Source organism: Oncorhynchus masou, unplaced genomic scaffold (assembly GCF_036934945.1).
Source record: "Oncorhynchus masou masou isolate Uvic2021 unplaced genomic scaffold, UVic_Omas_1.1 unplaced_scaffold_9264, whole genome shotgun sequence".
Classification (NCBI taxonomy): domain Eukaryota; kingdom Metazoa; phylum Chordata; class Actinopteri; order Salmoniformes; family Salmonidae; genus Oncorhynchus; species Oncorhynchus masou.
The window spans coordinates 1-10,425 of record NW_027015747.1 but is presented as its reverse complement, the minus strand read 5'-3'; the positions used below and the strand labels follow the sequence as shown (position 1 = coordinate 10,425).

General features: G+C 44.0%; 1 pseudogene; it reads right to left on the bottom strand.

Annotated features, from left to right (window-relative positions):
* Positions 1–1,258: 1,258 nt before the first annotated feature.
* Positions 1,259–7,708, bottom strand: LOC135538184 (transmembrane emp24 domain-containing protein 10-like; annotated as a pseudogene).
* Positions 7,709–10,425: the final 2,717 nt, after the last annotated feature.

The following is a 10,425-nucleotide window of genomic DNA, read 5'->3' as shown; positions in this document are numbered from 1 at the left end:
AAGGCTCCGGGGGGGGGCTACAGTAACCTAGGCTCTGGGGGAGGGGGTCTACAGTAACCTACGCTCTGGGGAGGGGGAGGTATGTTGTACTGTACAGCAGCCACCCACACAGGCATGTTAACATACACCAGTAGCTGGTGTCTGTCAAGGCATCCCCTTTCACGAGCCTCAAGCTCAGATCAGTATTAGATTCTCAATACAACCCTAGATATGATAACACACACACACACACGGTACCAGCAGCTAGTCCAGCACACGCATTGTGTGACATCCAGATTACACTCCCTTGGCTGTTTCCTGAAGTCCACGATCACAGCATAGGGGGATACGGCATAGGGGGATACAGTATAAGGGGATACAGTATAAGGGGATACAGTATAGGGGGATACAGTATAGGGGATACAGTTTAGAGGGATACCGTATAGGGGGATACAGTTTAGGGGGATACAGTTTAGAGGGATACAGTATAGGGGATACAGTATAGGGGGATACAGTATAGGGGGATACAGTATAGGGGGATACAGTATAGGGGGATACCGTATAGGGGGATACAGTTTAGAGGGATACAGTATAGAGGGATACAGTATAGAGGGATACAGTTTAGGGGATACAGTATAGGGGATACAGTATAGGGGGATACAGTATAGGGGATACAGTTTAGGGGGATACAGTTTAGGGGGATACAGTATAGGGGGATACAGTATAGGGGATACAGTATAGGGGGGATACCGTATAGGGGGATACCGTATAGGGGGATACAGTATAGGGGATACAGTTTAGGGGGATACAGTTTAGGGGGATACAGTATAGGGGGATACAGTATAGAGGGATACAGTATAGAGGGATACAGTTTAGGGGATACAGTATAGGGGGATACAGTATAGAGGGATACAGTATAGAGGGATACAGTATAGGGGATACAGTATAGAGGGATACAGTATAGAGGGATACAGTTTAGGGGATACAGTATAGGGGATACAGTATAGGGGGATACAGTATAGGGGATACAGTTTAGGGGGATACAGTTTAGGGGGATACAGTATAGGGGATACAGTATAGAGGGATACAGTATAGGGGATACAGTATAGAGGGATACAGTAGGGGGGATACCGTATAGGGGGATACAGTATAGGGGATACAGTTTAGGGGGATACAGTTTAGGGGGATACAGTATAGGGGGATACAGTATAGAGGGATACAGTATAGAGGGATACAGTTTAGGGGATACAGTATAGGGGGATACAGTATAGGGGGATACAGCATAGGGGGATACAGCATAGGGGGATACAGTATAGAGGAATACAGTATAGAGGGATACAGTATAGAGGGATACAGTATAGGGGATACAGTATAGAGGGATACAGTATAGAGGGATACAGTATAGAGGGATACAGTGATCGTGAACTTCAGGAGACAGCCGAGGGAGCAACAACGCCCCCTGGTCAAATGAAAGGCTTGGTCTCTACTCACCTCCTCGTAGTTCTTGGCCTCTACACCGTGCTTCATGTCCAGATTAACCAGCTGGTCGGGGACTCTCCCAGTTCCTGGGTGACAGAACATACACCTTTATTCAGTACATTTCCATGCCAAGGCCTTAACTCGGCTCATTCAATAACAGCAAGCAATATAACACCAGCAAGCAATAAAACACTCGTTTCAGTCACGTGAAGTGCGTTCAGCAGGACGCAATGTTTTGTTTCACTCGGATACATATGGGATATGTTGAAATGTCTGCATTGTTCATCTGCTGAAAGTTAACCCTGCTCTAGATAATTTCCCAATCCACTGGTTTCTTGCACCACATATTTCCAAATAATGAATCTCATGTCATAATACAGTGTCAACGTTTATAATCACTATGTTAGCGGTGCATGGTGACACGGTGTCATACCCTGGGTTGTTCTGAACACAATGAGCCTGTTTGGTCGTGTCACACACACCTGTTTGGTCGTGTCACACACACCTGTTTGGTCGTGTCTCACACACACCTGTTTGGTCGTGTCACACACACACCTGTTTGGTCGTGTCACACACACACCTGTTTGGTCGTGTCACACACACACCTGTTTGGTCGTGTCACACACACACCTGTTTGGTCGTGTCACACACACACCTGTTTGGTCGTGTCACACACACACCTGTTTGGTCGTGTCACACACACCTGTTTGGTCGTGTCACACACACCTAAATCCTCTCAGGACTGCTTTCTATGGGCACCAATGGGATGATCTGTTTCCTTGAATTACACGTGAAAGCTCAACACTGTAATATGTTTTTTAACTGAGCTAGTCATGTTGGCCATAGAAGAAGCTTTCAAATGATGCTGTATAAATGGTCTATTGCCTAAATGACAGTTGTGGGGATGCTGGGTTGTGTCCCAAGCAAAACAACTACAAGTGTCCTTGCTCTAGTTCCTTGACGACTCAGCTAGGAGAGCTAAAAAAAAAAAAGTAACTTATAGATTAAGACTCTTCTTTGAGTCATAAAAGCGCATTGAAATGACTTAGGAACTGTGTACCCTGGAGAGAGGTGTGGGGCCACTTGGAGACACCAGTTTGTCTTCTCACTCAAAACGTGTCATTTTTTTTTTGTCTTATGTTGCACTTCCTCCACATTTCCCAAGAATATTATTTTGTTACTGAATGTATCCAGAATATTTTCAGATTTCATTATCAACGAATGTGGTGAAAAGTACAGAAAATGTAAAATGCACATAAAATCAACAGTGTAATGTTTACATTCAGTCTCGTCAGTTCACCTGACAAGACATATGGTTTAATAGGTTTCCCATAATACCCTAAATGTTTCTTTTTTTTCAATTGCTACCATGGTTATGTATTTTCAGATTTCTTCTGTAGAAACATTTCCATTTAGCCCTATCCATATAGGCCAATTCCCCCGAGAGTAGAGGGCTAAGAAAACAGCAGTGTTCCTTGGGGGAGGGGCGGGGTCATCTCAGAACCCAGAACCAAACGTAGCATGTGCTGGCCAGCCTATAGATGTGGCAGAGAGGTCAATGGAACACAGAACGCGGGGAGACAGAAGGAGGACGCCGGATTGGTGCACATTCAACAAATATGATCAAACAAAATTTGGATTTATCAAATCTGTCATGATTTACGTATTGTAAAAGGCCCCCCCCGATGGGGTTACTAAAGTCCGATTGGGATATATTTGGCTGTTTTCTCTGCATAATATTTACAACTAGTACCTTTTTTAAGGTTTAGAAGAAATGACTGCTAAGTGCTAACTCCCATTCGTATAAGCTGGTTAGCATAGCTAGCATACAGAAATCGGTGGTGGTGGTCAGTCGATTTCTATTTACAGTTGATTGGTAACGATGACATGAGCATGTAAGGGGGGGGGGGGTGACATCTACACAAGCATTATACTCTTGATTCTTTTTTACCTCAACAGTGTGGAATAGACATATAAACAATATGGGGCGGCAGGGTAGCCTAGTGGTTAGAGTGTAGAGGCGGCAGGGTAGCCTAGTGGTTAGAGTGTAGAGGCGGCAGGGTAGCCTAGTGGTTAGAGTGTAGAGGCGGCAGGGTAGCCTAGTGGTTAGAGTGTAGAGGCGGCAGGGTAGCCTAGTGGTTAGAGTGTAGAGGCGGCAGGGTAGCCTAGTGGTTAGAGTGTAGAGGCGGCAGGGTAGCCTAGTGGTTAGAGTGTAGAGGCGGCAGGGTAGCCTAGTGGTTAGAGTGTAGAGGCGGCAGGGTAGCCTAGTGGTTAGAGTGTAGAGGCGGCAGGGTAGCCTAGTGGTTAGAGTGTAGAGGCGGCAGGGTAGCCTAGTGGTTAGAGTGTAGAGGCGGCAGGGTAGCCTAGTGGTTAGAGTGTAGAGGCGTGCAGGGTAGCCTAGTGGTTAGAGTGTAGAGGCGGCAGGGTAGCCTAGTGGTTAGAGTGTAGAGGCGGCAGGGTAGCCTAGTGGTTAGAGTGTAAGAGGCGGCAGGGTAGCCTAGTGGTTAGAGTGTAGAGGCGGCAGGGTAGCCTAGTGGTTAGAGTGTAGAGGCGGCAGGGTAGCCTAGTGGTTAGAGTGTAGAGGCGGCAGGGTAGCCTAGTGGTTAGAGTGTAGAGGCGGCAGGGTAGCCAGTGGTTAGAGTGTAGAGGCGGCAGGGTAGCCTAGTGGTTAGAGTGTAGAGGCGGCAGGGTAGCCTAGTGGTTAGAGTGTAGAGGCGGCAGGGTAGCCTAGTGGTTAGAGTGTAGAGGCGGCAGGGTAGCCTAGTGGTTAGAGGTAGAGGTGGCAGGTTAGCCTAGTGGTTAGAGTGTAGAGGCGGCAGGGTAGCCTAGTGGTTAGAGTGTAGAGGCGGCAGGGTAGCCTAGTGGTTAGAGCATTGGACTAGTAACCGAAAGGTTGCAAGTTCAAATCCCCGAGCTGACAAGGTACAAAATCTGTCGTTCTGCCCCTGAACAGGCAGTTAACCCACTGTTCCTAGGCCGTCATTGAAAATAAGAATTTGTTCTTAACCGACTTGCCTAGTAAAATAAAAGGTAAAATAAAAATAGCCTAAATGTAGGCTAATTTTGCAGGAGGGCGATGAGAAGATCCGGGAGCTCTTTCCCACAAGCGTTCCATGGCATTTCCATTGTTTGGCCAAGTTCCATTGACTTCTTGACCGCATCTGAAATCTAGAACCTGTTTTGCTAACATTTCACTCCATGTACAGGGCCTTCAGAAAGTATTCAGACCCCTTGATATTTTCCACATTTTGTTACTTTACAGACTCATTCTAAAATGTATTATATTGTTTTTTCCCCCTCATCAATCTACACACAATACCCTATAAAGGATTAAGCAAAAACAGGTTAAAACGTCACATTTACATAATTATTCAGACCCTTTACTCAGTACTTTGTTGCAGCACTTTTGGCAGCGATTACAGCCTCGAGTTTTCTTGGGTACGAAGCTACAAGCTTGGTACACATGTATTTGGAGTGTTTCTCCCATTCTTCTCTGCAGACCCTCTCATGTCAGGTTGTATGTGGAGTGTTGCTGTAGAGCTATTTTCAGGTCTCTCCAGACATGTTCAATAGGGTTCAAGTCCGGGCTCTGGCTGGGCCACTCAACGACATTCAGAGACTTGTCCCGAAGCCACTCCTGCATTTTCTTGGCTGTGTGCTTAGGGTAGTTGTCCTGTTGGAAGGTGAACCTTCGCCCCAGTCTGAGGTCCTGAGAGCTCTGGAGCATGTTTTCATCAAGGGTCTCACTGTACTTTGTTCATATTTCCCTCGATCCTGACTAGTCTCCCAGTCCCTGCCACTGAAAAACATCCCACAGCATGATGCTGCCACCACCATGCTTCACCGTAGGGACAGTACAAAGGTTTCCTCCAGATGTGACACTTGGAATTCAGGCCAAAGAGTTCAGTCTTGATTTCATCAGACCAGAGAATTTTGTTTCTCATAATCAGAGTCCTTTAGGTGCCTATTGGCAAACTCAAAGCAGGCTGTCATATGCCTTTTACTGAGGAGTGGCTTCCAACTGGCCACTCAACCATAAAGGCCTGATTGGTGGAGTGCTGCAGAGATGGTTGTCCTTCTGGAAGGTTCTCCCATCTCCACAGAGGAACTAAAGAGCTCTGTCAGAATGACCAACGAGTTCTTGGTCACCTCCCTGACCAAGGACCTTCTCCCCCAATCGCGCAGTTTGGCCATGTGACCAGCTCTAGGAAGAGTCTTGGTGGTTCCAAACTTCTTCCATTTAAGAATGATGGAGGCCACTGTGTTCTTGGGGACCTTCAATGCTGCAGAAATGTTTTGGTACCCTTCCCCAGATCTGTGCACAATCGACACAATCCTGTCTCGGAGGTCTACGGACAATTCCTTCCACCTCATGGCTTGTTTTTTTTGCTGACATGCACTGTCAACTGTGGGACCTTATATAGACAGGTGTGCCTTTCCAAATCATGTCCAATCAATTGAATTTACCACAGGTGGACTCAAGTTGTAGAAACATCTCAAGGATGATCAATGGAAACAGGATGCACCTGAGCTCAATTCGTCTCTCAAAGCAAAGGGTCTGAACACTTATGTAAATAAGCAATTTCTTTTTTGTATATATTTGCAAAAAATGAAATAAAATAAAAATAACTGTTTTTTGCTTTGTCATTATGGGATACTGATAAGGAAAAAAATATTTAATCAATTTTAGAATAATTTTGAAACAGTCAAGGGGTCTGAATACTTTCCCAGAATGCATAGCATTACAAAGAGTGGCAAGGAGTGGAATGATAACAGACTGGTATTCAGGCGGCTTACTCACTTGTTAACACTTTTGTCACAAGACACTACTTGTGGACGGCATAATGCAGTGGCTGGATGGCATAGCAGTGCCTGCTCTTTGCAAACATCTAGGTGAAGGAGTACCCACCACAAAACTATACACATTATCTATGTCCCAAATGCCACCCTATTCCCCATTTAGGGAACTACTTTTGTCCAGGGCTCATAGGCCCTCTGGTCAAAAGTAGTGCACTTAAACAGGGAGCCGTTTTGGGACGTAGACTGACTTACCCATTGGTGACTTGCTCAAAGCACACTTCAAACATGTCATAATCTTCTGTTGTGAAGGGGCAAACTTCCCTTTTCGTTGCATCTTTCCTTCAAGTAGAGGATGTCCCGATGAGTCTGTGATCTAAAAACAGGTGGCAATAACAAAATGACACGAATAAAAAACTTGATAGATCACACGTTATGACAGCTGCCTTATCATGCGTTTACTTAAATGACGTGTAATGAAAAGAACTCACACAATAATGTGCTAAATGTAATCGTATAACTTTAGACCGTCCCTCGCCATTACCCGGGCTCGGACCAGGGACCCTCTGCACACATCAACAACAGTCACCCACGAAGCATCGTTACCCATCGCTCCACAAAAAAGCCGCGGCAAATGATATACCTATTTTAAATCCTGCGTTTCCCTGTGCTGACATCCACATGATAAATCTACAGCATGCTAACATAACTAGCCTAGCTAGCAGGTTACACGTATCACAGAGTGGTTGATGGGGGAGTTAAGACTGACGTGTAACATCCTGAATGAATGTTCACCAACTCAACTGACACTAAAACATTAAAAATGGGGTTAGCAACACAATAACAGTTAGCTCTGATCTTTTTTTCCCAATTCCTTTACACATGTAATACTTCATGAACGTGGTTTGAGAAATGTACAATCCTACCTATTTCATGTCAACACATGTTCCCAGGGTAAGAACCAGGAAGGATGTGTCACAGGCCCAATCAGGCTAAAGTTAGCTAGCAAAGCTAACCAGAGTTAGCTACAAACTAACAACAGTTGTGAACAAGACTTTAAAATAATTTATCCGCTATTGGAAGCAAATACACATAACAGGGCGCTGAGGTTATATCCACGTATTGCATTTCGTTGTGATAACGTTACTTCTCATCGGGAAATAATATGACCGAACTACGTTTTGGGCCTTCAATGCTAACAGGAGCAGCTAACTAGCTTAGCCGAGCAATGTCGGTATTACCCAAACATCATCAAACTCACCTTCAGGTTGGTTTTAGTGTTGGACTCGTCGTTGATATCATACTCCCTGTGACGAGCACGTCTTTGTGAATCTCTTCCCGTAGACATTTTCTTGAATTTACAGGTAGAAAGAAAGAAATAGAAAATACCGATTCAATGAGAACAGGTAAAAGCAGTAAGGCAGCGAACCGAGCCATGGCTACAAGCCGAATAAAACACGAGCGACAGCTGCCACGGCTCCTCTGAAGAGCTCCCTCTTCCACCTCGGATTTCTCTACAGCGCCGCAGCTGCCAAGGAGGGCTGCTGACAGTTTGGTCTGATAGAAGATAGATAGATAGTCTTAACTCCTGCAGCTCTGTCGCACGCTGGGTATGTACATAGTCAATGGAAGGCTTCGAGGGACTCCTATGGTAGGTACACCTACAGCTCATCTCTTGGTGACCTCAACCCAGACTCTCAGAGCGTTCAGTCAGCCCACTGACACCCCTATCAGATCAAAGCAAAATCAATACTCAATTATTTTTTACCTTTATTTAACTAGGTAAGTCATTTAAGAAGAACTTATTTTCAATGACAGCCTAGGAACAGTGGGATACCTGCCTGTTCAGGGGCAGAACGACATATTTGTACTCCTTTGTCAGCTAGGGATTTGAACTTGCAACCTTTCAGTTACTAGTCCAATGCTCTAACCACTAGGCTACCCTGATGCCACAATTATGAGGCATCAAAGCCAAAGGAACTGAGTAACATTAAGAAATGCTATAAGATATAAGGAATGCAGTTTGGAAACCTACCAAAAACAATTAGGCAACTAGAAATTCAATCCCTTTTAGACAATTTCCTGGGTAAACTCTTCCACTGTAATAGTGAAGGTGTAAACTTGGCAGTAGAAAATCTTAACACTTTTTTTGACCTCTCAGCTTCCCTATCAAATCTAAAAAATCTCAAATAGAAAACTGAAGAAAATGAAACAACAATGACAAATGGTTTAATGAAGAATGCTAAAACCTATGAAAGAAATTGAGAAACCTGTTCAAACAAAAGCATAGAGACGCAGAAAACCTGAGTCTACACCTTCACTATGGTGAATCACTAAAACAATACAGAAATACACTACAGAAAAAGAAGGAACAGAACGTCAGAAATCAGCTCAATGTAATTGAAGAATCCATAGAATCTAACCACTTCTGGGAAAATTGGAAAACACTAAACAAACAAGAACACGAAGAATTATCTATCCAAAATTGAGACGTATGGGTAAACAACTTCTCCAATCTTTTTGGCTCTATAACAAAGAATAAAGAGCAAAAACATTTACATTTACATTTAAGTCATTTGGCAGACGCTCTTATCCAGAGTAAAACATATGCAGGATCAAATACAAATCTTAGAATCAACTATTAAAGACTAACAGAACCCACTGGACTCTCCAATTACCTTCAATGAGCTACAGGACAAAATAAAAACCCTCCAACTGAAAAAAGGTATGTTGTGTTGATGTTATCCTTAATGCAATGATCAAATATACAGACCACAAATTCCAATTGGCTATACTAAAACTCTTTATATCATCCTTAGCTCTGGCATCCTCCCCAATATTTGGAACCAAGGACTGATCACCCCAATCCACAAAAGTGGAGACAAATTTGACCCCAATAACTACCGTGGGATATGCGTCAACATCAACCTTGGGAAAATCCTCTGCATTATCATTAACAGCAGACTCGTACATTTCCTCAATGAAAACAATGTACTGAGCAAATGTCAAATTGGCTTTTTAGCAAATTACCGTACAACAGACCATGTATTCACCCTGCACACCCTAATTGACAACCAAACAAACCAAAACAAAGGCAAATTCTTCTCATGCTTTGTTGATTTCAAAAAAGCCTGCGACTCAATTTGGCATGAGGGTCTAATATACAAATTGATGGAAAGTGGTGTTGGGGGTAAAACATACGACACTATAAAATCCATGTACACAAACAACAAGTGCGCAGTTAAAATAGGCAAAAAACACACAAATTACTTCCCACGGGGCCGTGGAGTGAGACAGGGATGCAGCTTAAGCCCCACCCTCTTCAACATATATATCAACGAATTGGAGCGGGCACTAGAAAAGTCTGTAGCACCTGGCCTCACTCCTACTAGAATCTGAAGTCAAATGTCTACAGTTTGCTGATGATCTGGTGCTTCGGTCACCAATCAAGGAGGGCCTACAGCAGCACCAAGATATTCTGCACAGATTTTGCCAGACCTGGGCCCTGACAGTAAATCTCAGTAAGACCAAAATAATGGTGTTACAAAAAAGGTCCAGTCGCCAGGACCACAAATACAAATTCCATCTAGACACCATTGCCCTAGAGCACACAAAAAACTATACATAGCTTGGCCTAAACATCAGCGCAACAGGTAACTTCCACAAAGCTGTGAATGATCTGAGAGACAAGGCAAGAAGGACATTCTATGCCATCAAAAGGAACATAAAATTCAACATACCAATTAGGATCTGGCTAAAAATACTTGAATCAGTCATAGAGCCCATTGCCCTTTATGGTTGTGAGGTCTGCGGTCCGCTCACCAACCAAGACTTCACAAAATGGGACAATCACCATATTGAGACTCTGCAGAATTCTACAAAAATATCCTCCGTGTACAACGTAGAACACCAAATAATGCATGCAGAGCAGAATTAGCCCGATACCCACTAATGATCAAAATCAAGAAAAGAGGCATTAAATTCTACAACCACGTAAAAGGAAGCGATTCCCAAACCTTCCATAACAAAGCCATCACCTACAGAGAGATGAACCTGGAGAAGAGTTCCCTAAACAAGCTGGGGCTCTGTTCACAAACACAAACACACCACACAGAGCCCCAGGACAGCAGCACAATTAGACCCAACCAAATCATGAGAAAACAAAAAGAT